This window comes from Vidua macroura, chromosome 9 (assembly GCF_024509145.1).
Source record: "Vidua macroura isolate BioBank_ID:100142 chromosome 9, ASM2450914v1, whole genome shotgun sequence".
NCBI lineage: Eukaryota > Metazoa > Chordata > Aves > Passeriformes > Viduidae > Vidua > Vidua macroura.
Genome location: NC_071579.1, coordinates 13745281 through 13755247, shown reverse-complemented (window position 1 = coordinate 13755247; position 9967 = coordinate 13745281).

The window sequence follows — 9967 nt, the reverse complement described above, 5'->3', positions numbered from 1 at the left end:
ATGGATTTCCATGCCACAGCTTATTTGTCATTTGTATAGAAGTTCAGTAAGTTGGTCAAGGTTTGATGCAAAAGGGGAGACGTGGGGAAGAAAGTTAAGTCTTTCATTAGGTTATCATTCACTTTCTGGGGCTTTGTGCTCTTGTGCTCCATTTCCATTAAAATCTCTAGGGAGAAAGATGAATTTTTACACCAGAGAAGGCCATGGAGTATGCAAAATTTGTGTTCAGCCTGAAGGGTTGCTTGGAATAACATGCCAAATTGTGTACCTCCAAAATCTCGTATCTACTTAGATGCATATTCTTAGTGTCTTGTGTCTGGCAAAAAGACCAGTCTACTAGCAATGGTAAAACAAGCTGACTTGCCTGAGACACAAGCAATTATTATAAGGCAGCTCACCTTTATATTGGAAATATGTTGTATGGCTAAAGTTTTAACAGATAAAAATCATCTGCACCTTGTTTATTGTGTGGTTATGAAAACTGCTGGTAACTTTCTGTTTGATATGGTTTAATGCAATCTGTTGTGTTAGCCAACATTATCCACGTGCAGAGGGTTAGGCATGTTTATGGTCAATTTTCATTACAAAGGCTGCTTTCTACTGGAGTAGGCTTAAGTCTAAAATGAATTGGCATTTTGGCCCTAATATTTGTCTCAAGGGTAAATCTGTGCCCCAGAGAGTACATTACCTCACAGTGGCTGTAGATTGCATTAGGAAAAAGGATACATGCACTATCTTGCTCATAAGATTAGTGTTTTGGAATTGCATGGCAAATAACTGATACAAAGTTGCAGATGTAGCCACACTTTTCCATAAGAGCTACATGTGTCTGAGAATCTGTTGGTGAGACTTTGTACTATAGTAGAAAATTATATTCTAACAGTTTCTTAACTACAGAATACTTGGTGCTTACCTAAAGCAGCATCCTCCAAAAATTATCACTAGTCAAAATGGCATACACAATATCATCCTTGTCAGGTTTTGGAAGAAAAATGCATAATTTGAACTGTTCATGCTTACTTCTGTTAAGTAGGAAGCTCTCGCTTAGACAGTTGTCACTTCCTTTTTTTTTAAGTCTGAGGAGTGAAAATGCCACTCTTAATAGCAGTTGATTATAATTCAGTAGCACAAGGGCTTTTCTTCCTGTAACTGAAATATTAGGACCTTTGTCACGGTCATGTGCGAATGGTTGCTATCTCTTCAGGATTGTTTTGGTACTTTCTATTGAAACTCTCTTCATTCCCTTTATATGGTAGTTATATTCCCATTAGAACAGGGGTGTGTGTGTGTGTGTGTGTGTTTTTCTTTGTTAATTTGTGCTTGTGGTTTTGTTTGGGTTTTTTAGGGATGATAATAATTAAATTCTGGTGGCTTGGTCAAGTAGCCAGTGATTTCTTGAAAAGATCTGCTGGTGATACCAAAAATATATAGAATCTTTTTGTGTAATGTTGTTTTCTATGTAATCTTTGGGGCAGCTAGAATTAATAACAACTTGATGAGATTAAAAAAGTCTCTAATGAGAGACTTATTAGAGACTCTTATTAAATAATAAAATTAATTGCATACTTGTTTGGGAAGGGGCATCAGGACACAAAATTACTAAACAAAATAATTAAGTCTTTATACTCATTGTGTCTTACTGAGGTCATACAGAGTGAGTATTTTATCAGTAGTAAAAATGTTCTTTAAAGAAGATCATTCAAGAATGCCCAGCATCATTATTGTAGGTACTGTAGCTGGGAAAGCAGTCAGGTACTGCTCTGAGTAGCTTCTGGTCAAACAGCCAAATCCTGCAGGAAAGTAATGCACACAGAATCCTTCCAGACTCAAGGGAAACAATTAAAATATCTCTGTCCTCATTGCAGGGTGTTTCATAGATAACATTCCTGATACTCTGCTGTACCCTTGTCTAAGTAAATAAATTGTAAAAGTAGGTTTTGACTGATTTTTACTGATTGCATTAAGACATTGCGTCATTTGCATTGCAACCACTCAGGGCTTGTATTGTTCCCAGTTCTTTTCACAACAAATAGACCTCCTGGCAAAAAGCACAGAATCAGATTGCTCCACTTTCATTGCATCAGATTGTGTTGGTTTTTTCATCAAAATGCTACATAAATTTAAACCTTAATGCTGAATGGAAGTAATTTAACATTCCATTATGTATTAGTAATCCAGTTACCTATTTCTTAATTATTAATCCTAGAGTTGCTTATTTTCATTCTTAAACTTAGCTGTGATCAAAAAAAGACCCAGTCCTGCAGGACTGGAATAAAATGAGATTTTGCTTTGCAATTCAATGGCCTTTGCTTTTTTTCATTTTCTACTGTTACTGCCTTTTTTTAAAATTCATGGCTCCTGTTTCTTCATGGCTTTGGTTCTTAAGGAAATTTATGGAACAGTGGTCCTGGTACCAAGACCTATGGCATTCCCTACTATTAATCTTATCCTGTAATAAGAATTGGCTGTTTATTTCTTCTCTTTTTTTTATGTCTCAGCCATTTTTTTTGTTCTCTTGAGGCTCTGCTTCTCACCCGTGGTTACCAAGTTGCCTTAATAGCCTCTTGTGATGAACAAAATGCCACCTCTATAAATCTTTCTGTCTCAATTCATCCACTGTTTCAGTAGATCTGACCTTGAGAAGTTGTACTTGATCTTTGAGGGCCTCCAGATATTTAAGCTCTCTCCTGCAGGGACTGTGGCCATATCCCAGGCAGCTGGGTGCTTGTACACAGTGGAACAGAGCAGTGCCTTCTCCCAGCCTGACTGAACCTCATGAGATCCTACCTTCCTTGCTTTCTTCCAGCTTCACCTCCTTCCAGCCTGGTGCTGTTTTACTCCTTAAAAAAGACTGAATACTATACAAGTGTTGTTTTAATGGGTACTAATAAATGCATCTGGGGCAAAATGCTGGGCCAACTTTTGCTTCCATCAGAGTACACAGTACAGAAATATTATCCTTTTTTTTGGAGGGAAGTTGCTGCTTTGTCTCTGCTATCTTGTACACCTACAAATCTATGAGGTCAGCTTTTTATGTTTGCTGGGGATTTTACCTTATATTGTGGCATATGAACTGTGATTTAATAGCAGAAAAATAGCTTCCTTTCTCACACTGGATTATTTTTGGTAATCACTGTATTGCTGATGTGATACGGATGAATTTTAGATAGCCTTCACTAAGTTTAAGTAATAACTCAATCTACTGTATAATAATCAATCAAAATACTGTTTAATAAATCAATCACTGTTTAATAATTAAAACTTCTACCAGTGTAAGCAGAGGCACTTCATGTGTATGCTTTTAACTTTTCTTTGCCATTAAGACTTTGAAACGTTACAAGCCTAATTGCCCAAGAGAAGAACAAATGTTTTGTAAGCAGTTTGAAATTAACAGAGAAGCAAGCTGCAGTAGATATCATTTTTGTATTTCAGCATATTTCTTTAGTGTAAAAAAAAAACATACCAAACTTTGGGAGGGGGGAAAAAAGAAAGCTAAGCTTTATCTTTCAGCCTTCTTGCAGCAGATTTTAGTCATCATACTTTTTTTCTTTGCCAGAGCTTGCTAGCATAGTTTTAGCAGCATTGGATGGTGATGTCACATGCTGCTGTAACCTGAATTGCAGTAGTTCCTCATGTCACCAGATGAGGAGAAGGGAGGTGCTAATTCCCAAACTCTCTTCAGTTCTAATGTTTATGCAAAGTACAGCACAGAGAGTGACACAAAGTCCTTGTTAAAGGGGAAGGAGAGAGAGAGAGAAAGGGGAAAGCCCTTTTTGTGGCTTTGCAGCAGTTTCATAACTTGAAGGTCTGTTTGTCATTCCTAGTGCCTAAATGGAGGTGCTTTGCATTCTAATACATACATTTCTACGGCTGAATATGCAGTGTGAGAGGAGGGGCTAGAGGAGATGTAATTTGTCTCAGAAACTTTTAGAAAATGCATTTTAAATTCTTAAGATGTTGTGGGGGAAAAGAAGCATTTAATCAGAAGTGTTGTTTATGGTTCAGTTTAGTTTGCCCTGAGGGGAGCTGGGTTGTTGCTGTCCTTGGAGCTGATGAACACAATTAGTTACCAGTGGGACACACGAGTCTCAGCCCTCGTAGTGTCATGTGGTAGTGCAGGAGGGGGATCTGTCATCATTCACAATTGCACTTTGCAAGTAAAGAGCACTGGTATGATGTCAGAAATTACCCATCAGCTCGAATTAGGATGGTATTATTGTCACAGTGGTAATTATTGTACATATATTTTCATTGTGTAAAGCTATGAGTCACTACAAATCACAGTTCTCTTTATAATTTTTCCTATAATATTATTTTTACAGTATTTTAAGTGGTTTTGAATTATTGGTCTCAAGTTCGACTCCATATCGTAAATTTGCTGTCCCTCTACATAATTGGATGCTGGCTATGCTAATCATAAATTATTTATATAATTGATTTTTAAGTCAACCTTTCACAGCAGAAATTATTTTGATAATGTTTTAATTAAGTACAGAATATGGGCTTAGTATTTTATTGTCCTTCGATCATTCTTTTTTGTGGAAGTTTTATAGAGGTGAAAAAATTTGTCATGGGTTTGTCTCATTTGTAAAGTATCTCCAAATGTCTAATGTTAATTAATTAATGTCATCCTTATCAGATAGAGTAGTCTAAGGACATGTTTCAAAAAGGAAGGAAAATAATATTTTTGTTCAGTCTATTTGCTGCACATAATAAATAGCCTCATAGTTATGAAGTTAAAGGTTCTATCAAGGTGTGGTAAGTACTGAAAGTAGTTTCAATTGAGTTAAGAAGGGAATAGAATGAAAATCATTTAAAACTGGTTCACACCAGCAATTCTTCGTGCACTATTAACTGCTAAGATCTAGTCACAAAACATTACTCTGAGGAGAAAAGGTTTAATGAACCCTAGAAATTGGATTTGATTTATGCCAGAAAATCTGCCTTTTCACTGCTTGAGATTTCTATGGAAGGAAGCCACAGTCTTTTACCAAATGGTTTCTAAGGTAACATCTTATAGCAGAGCATCTGAAACCAATTTGGTTGTTAATGAGAAATAGTTCTCACGGTGGTGGGAAAGTGTGGAGTGAAAGAAAGGCTTTAAGATTTGGCAGTCTGTCTGTAAAGGCATTTAAATAAATGTGTGCTGCTGCTCTGCTTATGAAATTTCTACAGGAATTACACATTCATAATTGCCTTCCAAATGTACAGGTCTCTTTCCAGATTTTATTGATAGATCCTGCATTATTAAAATATTTTACTACTACAGATGAATAATTTAAGTAGCTGGCACTTTTCCAGTGGAAATGTCTTTACTATTGCTGAAAGAAAAATTTGCATTTTTGGGGTGATAGTTATTTCTGCTGCCACAAATGCATTAGTGAATTGGTGCCGTATCAGAGCAATAGCGTCCCACTGATACCAGATGCCACTTGCAGACTTCCTGGGACTGCCGTGAGAGACATTCTGAGAAGTTACTCTTGCACCTACTCTCTTTCTAAGGTTCTGAGGAAATAAATGGTGGGTCAGTGAACAGAAATGTGTGGTCATTTTACAGTAGATGATCTGAATATCCTCTACAGTCAGAGCCTCTTTGGGATGGAGGGAATAGAGTGCTTCTGTCAACAATGGCTCCTTGCCATTTCTTCCTTCCTCTCAGGAAGAGAGAAAACCAGCAATTCTGGCTTCCCTTTCCCTGGATGCATAATAAACACGTAATGGCTCTCTCCTACCCTCTTGCCTTGAGGCAAGGCTGTATTCCTGCATTTTGTTTCTTGTTGCCTGTGTAGACTTGCCTGAGTAGAATTGCAGAGTTTAAAATCATGCTTGCTTACGTTTTTTGCTTATGTTACTGTTACAGAATTCTGTTCTGAGTCGCACAGGGGAAAAACAGTCCCCCATTAAGCAGTGGATCATATTTAGCAGACAAACAAGCAAACAAAAGGATAAGAAAGAGAAGCATTACCAAAGTAAAACTGACATACTAAAAAACTTAACCATACATAATCCAAATAACTTTTACAGAGGCAAGAGAAACTTGCTTTAAATGACTGAGTTTTAGATAAACCTGTGTGCTGCATTTGTTCTGACCAATTATAAGCCACTGATTATATAATGGGAGTCTGCTCAGTGTCTTTCAGTTACTGTTGATGGTGTCCTACCAGTTTTTCCAGAAGCCCATTGTCTCCTTAGGCTCCATTCCCTCAGGAGTAGCTTCCCTGTTTTATATACACATTGGGTGCCAGTCTTGTACTCTGAATAAAATATCCAAGTTATTTTGTAAAAGTAATTGTTATTAAATTTGGATCTCTTACCTTGAAATAGGCTCTAGTTGCCTCATGAAAATTGTAGAGTGCAGTAACCTCATAGCAAGGTTGACTTTGGTTTCACCTGCTGCAGAGGGAAGCCCCACACTCTAGAAATCTAGAGAGAGGATCCTTGAATATTTTGTCATAGGATTTTCAGAGTAACTGACACTGTTAAGATAAAACTATACCAAATAACTTACTATGGCAAATTTACTTGGGTTCTAGTGCTGTGGTAGTAGAAAGTTAGTGTGACATTATTGGCTTGTCTGAGAGCAGCCGTAGGGATGGTGTTGGGGAATATAATAGAAAGAAGGGCTCCAGGAGAAAAGTTCATGGAGAAGGTCGTTCTGATCTTTTGTTGATTGACTAGGACACAACTGTGATTTTATTTTTTTAAAATTTGAATAAAAGCATTTATTAAATCAAATTATTCAACTGCTGCTGCTAAAGGGGGAACTTGTTTTGCTCCATTCCTTGCATGAAATTTAGTGGGTTTTCCTCTCTAAGGAATTATTCAGGTTCATGAATAATTCTGAAATTGTACTCTCTTTTTTTTGGCCATTTAACAATCTGAGTCATCTTGTCAGAGGATCATATGAATACAAAATCAGAAGGAGGATATAAGACAGAGAGCAAGGACAGCAAGTAAGGATTGTCTGTCCTTGAGCCTTTCCACAGAAGAGGCATGTGGTTTTGTGAATGCGTTAAGAGTTAACTTTGAAATGTGTTATATGTTCATTTGCATTATGTATGGCCATTTCATGTTTTATCATCTCATTTGCTCATAAGGTAATTAGGAAATCAAACTGTATGAACACCAAAAAATTCAATATGTCCATAAGATGTGTTATATTGATGTAACGTTGAAATAGCAGAAATAAAACTAATCGAATCAGGTATTTCAAGCCTGGTATGGTATAAAATACCATATATACACAATGAGTGTCTAAAAGTTGAGAAAAGGATATTTGAGCTTTTGCTTTTAAGAGTTTTTAGGTGATTAGTTAGAGATAAAAATCAGCAAGGAATGGTATTTTACAGATGTTTTCTTTGTCAGCTCTTTAAATTTAGTACTGATGTCAGAAGATCATTAGTCTCTGATGTGATCTCTAAATATTCTGGCTGGGGTTTCACCAGCAGGAACTTTCCTAATGGTATTCCACTGAATTCAAGTAGCCAAAGTTATTAATCTCACTGGTCATTTTTATATATTCAAATGAATAATTGTTTCACATTTCACAAAGAACATGACACTTTGCCACAAAGGGAGGGAGAAAGCCGGGAGAGAAAGCAGATCCTGCTTCTGTTTTGAAAAACTGTTGGTGCTTTGGATCTTTCTCTGTAGTTCTACAGCTTTTTGAGGAGGAACAGAAAGTTAATGAGCTAAGAGCTGAGACTGTGCATAAATCTGGGAGGGGGGATAGCGGGTGGTTTCTTACTTGTTTTACATATTTGGTGGGGTCAGGAGTGGAGATGTTGCTGATTTTCTGGTTTGGAGGGGTTGGGGGTGGTGTTGCTGATTGGCATGTTGGGGCTTTTTGCCCTGTAACAACTGCATTGTGAGAAGGAGTCTGCCTTTCTAATAATCTTTGTATCATTTTATGGGTTGTCAGAACATTTTCTCACTCCAGTTTTGATGGCAGTGTTGTTCAGGGTACCGAGAAAGTGATGAGTAACTGTGACAAAATAACAATGTAACCAGTTAAGCCTACTTTCCACAGATTTGTGTCCTCTGACCTATCCATATTTTCCCTGCAGTATCTTTGTCCCTTACATCCACCAGTTTTTCACAAAATCCATAGGAATGTAATTGTCTTGCATGTCTTGCAATCTGTCAAATTTGGCTTAGTTCAGTCAGTGAGGTAACAGTGCTATTTCCCTAGGAAAGAAGTTAAAATATTAGCTAAAAAATAGGAAGCTTTCCAAACTTACTGATATTTGACATAGTTTCTTGAAATTAGTTCCTATTTGTTATCAGCAAATTTTAGGGAAAAAAATGCATTAAATATTTTTAGAAACTGGAAGGGGATGGAAAGGGTGCAGATTCATACTAGTTTTAAATGCATGATTAGATTCTGTTTTTAAATATATATGTACAGTGTGAATTACATCTCTGTGAGCAAAGGGGAATCCCAAACATGTGAGAATGTTAATATGTTCAAATAGCATTGTTTAAATTTCTAATGGAAAAAGAATTAGAAAGTTCAGTCCTTTCCCTTTTGTTATCCATCTGCATCTATGACTTGTAACTTCTTTAATCACATGTGTAAACACAAGAAAACTGTGGTTTATGAAGTCTGGAAGTGTTATATTAGTAGCATAATTAACTTATCAACCTATTGTTCATGATTAAGTTGGCTTGCAAAGTGGTAATATTAAGTAATTGTTGATTTCTTTTTGATTACTGTGTAGTGCACCAGGACTGTTGTAGTTCATTTTTAGGCATAGAAATTGAGATAATTTCCTTCAGATTGATCTTGCTGTCTTTATTTCTTGTGTAACGAGTGTGCATGCCATCACTGAATGGGGAACAATACCAAAATTATTCTGATTTTTCTTTCTTAACCACTCTCTCCCTTTAACTTAAAGGGTTAAATTAAAAAAAAAAAAAAGTTGTTTGTCCTAAATGTTCTTACTGAAATCCATTATGCATGAAAAGAGTCCGAGTCCCTTTGCAAGACCTCTAAATGAACTCCATTCATTCTGTGCTTAAAAATGTCCATTCAGCCAGAAACAGACACAATAGTTACAACCTCATTTATTTTGCACCAGTACCAGCATATTAAAAATGAAGGGTTTGTTGTGAAGAAGTATAGTAGTTTTTCTGTGCTAGTTATATAATTCTGTAATAAAATTCCTTTAGGACTTCAATAATGTAAAATTTCATATATATTCTTATAAGTGTAATGTAGTAGCATTACAGTCATCTAAAATTCTGAAACATTCATGAGGATTTTGAAATAGCTATTTTGAAAATCAAATTGACTTAGCTGAAGTTATTTTGATGTAAAACAAGTTGTAGAGACATTTATTTGTAGTTTGGTCATAAATTAAGCCAATTAGTAATCACAATTAGTGGCTATGAAAAAAAATACTTAAAGTTTTGTCTTCTAGAACATTGAAACTTTGTTTATGTTTGGAAATTAAATTACGTATGAATGTGTGTCGAAATCGTAGGAATGTAGTATTATAGTTTCATCACTTTAAAATCCATGAAGATAAGTCAAGAGTTTTGTTCCTGACTCCACATTTTGTTGGCCTCAAATGTAAAGTGGAAATTGTCCTTTTTTGTTTAGCAGGATGTCATGATCCTGATGTGTATGGGTGGGAGATCAGACCATATTATATCTTCGTTTAAATGACTTTGAGCGTTGAGCAAGACGCACTGGCTTTCCTTCTAAGATCAGGAATGAGCAAAAATGATAAGCATTTAGGAAAACTTGGTTTGCCTTCCATGCAAATCAGACTTTTCTAAGTTCTCCTCATAGATGCTGGTTGTTAAAAGCACGTGAGAACGTCCTGCAGCCTCCTCTGGGCGTTGCTGCCCGGTTGAGGTTGGCGGCTCTGCGGAGGAGCACCTGTGGTGCTTTCAGTGGGTGGCCATTTGCAGGAGTACTTCCATAATGTGCAGGTAGTGTTTGGGGTGGAAAGAGAAGGGT